Source organism: Etheostoma spectabile, chromosome 18, assembly GCF_008692095.1.
Source record: "Etheostoma spectabile isolate EspeVRDwgs_2016 chromosome 18, UIUC_Espe_1.0, whole genome shotgun sequence".
NCBI classification, from domain to species: Eukaryota; Metazoa; Chordata; class Actinopteri; order Perciformes; family Percidae; genus Etheostoma; species Etheostoma spectabile.
The window spans coordinates 24836050-24839078 of record NC_045750.1 but is presented as its reverse complement, the minus strand read 5'-3'; the positions used below and the strand labels follow the sequence as shown (position 1 = coordinate 24839078).

Below are 3029 nucleotides of genomic sequence, written 5' to 3'. Positions count from 1 at the left end.
CTACTACAAAGAACTACTACAAACTACTATTTTTTGTGCCTGTTATTGCCACTCTACATTTCAACCCCAACCGGCCCCGTCAGACACCGCCTACCAGGAGCCTGGGTCTGTCCAAGGTTTCATCCTAAAAGGGAGTTTTTCCTCGCCACTGTCGCATTGTTGCTTGTTCTGGAGGAACTACTAGAACTGTCGGGTCCTTGTAAATAATAGAGTCTGGTCTAGACCTACTCTATCTGTAAAGTGTCTCAAGATAACTCATGTTATGAATTGAAACCATGAATAAAATTGAATTGATACTACTAAATAATACTAAACCCTTGCACGACATGCACAAAGTCTAAAAAAACAAACAAATCTATGTTCTTCCAGCTGATGACAGAATTGCACTGCCAAAAAGAAACTCACTTCCTTGCCATTGCAGTTTGAACACTTCAAGATACCCATGCATGCAATATCAGAACCATACAGATGTAGAAGCAACTGCAAATGCTTTTGTTAGCTGCATGGCCTCTGTTCTCTGCGCTGAAGAAGGCAAATCTGCCAGCTAAGTATGGCTATATGAAGTGGATGATTATGAGCACAGCTTTGCTCATCAGACCTAAGGGTGTGTGATTTATTTCCTGCATCATCCGTCAGACAAAGGTTGCCACTTGTCATTTGGACATGCAGCCGATCTAATCAGTCTGAATTATGATTGGGGGACACATGCTAATTAGCATCATCACGATGAGCAGGGTAGAACAAAGGACATTGTTTTTATTGTGCTTCGTTGTTCAACTCAAGTGTGTTTGTGCGTACAGTTGTAAGTGTATACAAGGTACAAGTGATAGTGAGTGTTCCTGTCTATCAAATGTATTTGTGTTCTGTGTGTGTGTGTCTTGGTGAAAATGTATGAATCATACTGAGTAGCTGGAGCCCGTGGGCAGAGTGGCATAAGTTCATCAGAGGGCAGACATGCCGCCCACACACAGCGACGAGCCGATGAACACAGCAGCGGGCTCCAAATCTTAATGGCATTCAGAGAGAAATTCCGATGGCACTCAAAGACAATATGAAGTAACTTGAGCTGTATTACAAAAAAAGAACTAAAAAGAGTTGAGCCAAAACAGCCTTTCCATCTGGAGCCCATTTCAAGCCAGTCTGTTGAGGATGATTAGAGTCTGACAATATTGGGCTAAGATGCAGGACTCATGAGTGGCACAATAAAGCACTTCCAAAGGTTTTAATACCAACATGTCATAACAAGCTCAACATCTCATCTCGTCTTGGTGAGTGTGTTAGTTTTCAGCAATTTGCAGGAATGAATGCAGAGAGCGGAAAGAGCAATTCAAGCTTTAAAGACTGGAGAGCATATATATATATATATATATATATATATATATATATATATATACACAGTATATAATACCAACGGACGCAACAAGACAGTAAAAATAGGAGTGTTGTGTGCAGTGTGACTTGCAAAGTATTAAGTTTAACCTTCAAATGTTGATAAAAGTCTCTTGATCTTGAATTCTTTTCAGCGTATTTGCTGTTTCTTTCATGCAGCGCAGTGATCCTTGCTAAAACATTCACCATTCTGACAACATCCTTAAGCGTGTGAAGAAGAAATGCTTGCAGCAAGGAATAAAAAGTGCTGTCCACTTACAGCAACTGCTGTCTAGTATTATCTGTGCTTCTCGCCTGACATCTTCCTTTGACCTCGCATCATCTCTGTGTCCTTCCTCTCATCTTTCCTCTCGTCCTGCTTTTTTTCTCTCCTCTCTCTGCTTTCCTTCCTCTCATCCCCCCAGTCTCTTCAACCCTCTGCCTCCCCCCTCCTCCATCTCCCCTTTGTTCTCTTACTCTCCTCATCCCATAAACTCTTCAGACACTGTGTCTCACTGGTGCTCCCATTACAATGCCCAGGGTGCATCATCACTCCATCACCCAGTAATGGATTTCCAATGCTTCGACCATCTTACCTGTCACGTGGTCATGTCTCTTCCCTGGGTAGCATCACTCTGTAAGCTGTTTAGAAATGCATGAATCCTCTCTGTGTTATTGTACTCATTCCATCATTACTCAAGACAGAGCAGCTACCCCCACTCGCTTCTCCTGCTGCACTGAGTCAAAACGAAAAATTAAGCTGCTATGTAAAAGCAGCTTGTCACAAGACTGCCTAGATCCAGCAGATATATGAAATTGAGTCATTTAGGTGGGATACATAATAAGAAAGCGGAAAAGACGGCAGGTTATTGTTCTACTCATCGCTTGGTAAGTGGGACATTAGCTGCAAAAATTGAATGTGGCTTTGTAACTGCACCAGAATGTGACAAACTCATTGACAGTTCCAGCCTGCCAGAATACAAATTCTTCTCTCATCGCTCACAATCAAAAAGCTGTTTGAAAAACTGTGAAAACTGAAGAAACTTGGATACCCTGGAAACCATCCATGCACTGTGTGTGGTTGAATTCAAATCATGTTGGCCAATCTTGAGTGCCATTTGTTTTTCACTTCCTTGCTTTTGTCTTAACATCACAGTCTAAAAACTTTACTAAACATGTACAGATGAAGTGTGAACAAGACAATACAATAGCCGCATACAATACATCAATGCACATCATATTTTGCACATCAATGCAAAATATGAAGATCCAAAGGTCATATGAGAGACAATTACATTAACTATACATCCCGTACAAACAATTCCACCATTTCTGTACAGACAAGTCTCCTGGTAAAATGTCAATCATTACAACCACCTGAAATTATCGGAACCCTGTGCAAAACAGAATTCACGGTTAAGATGGATGTAGACAGTGTCTGATTCGTGGTTGGCTCACACCCACTCAAATCTTTCATTTCTGTGATAAAAATAAACACACAAAGCATTTCATCACCCAAAAAAAACCCTCCTCTGTTCGTTCTGCTCATTGTGTTCCCAGAGCCTCAAGACAAAAACAAGAACAATATTGAAACTATTGATCCTGATTCAATACTTACTTGTTTATATACAGTATATATATATATATATATATATATATAT

General features: G+C 40.6%; 1 protein-coding gene across 5 annotated transcripts in view; it reads right to left on the bottom strand.

Moving 5' to 3' along the window:
• plcb1l (phospholipase C beta 1-like) overlaps positions 1-3029 on the bottom strand; it is a 174566-nt gene that overhangs the window by 74461 nt on the left and 97076 nt on the right. The window lies entirely within an intron of this gene.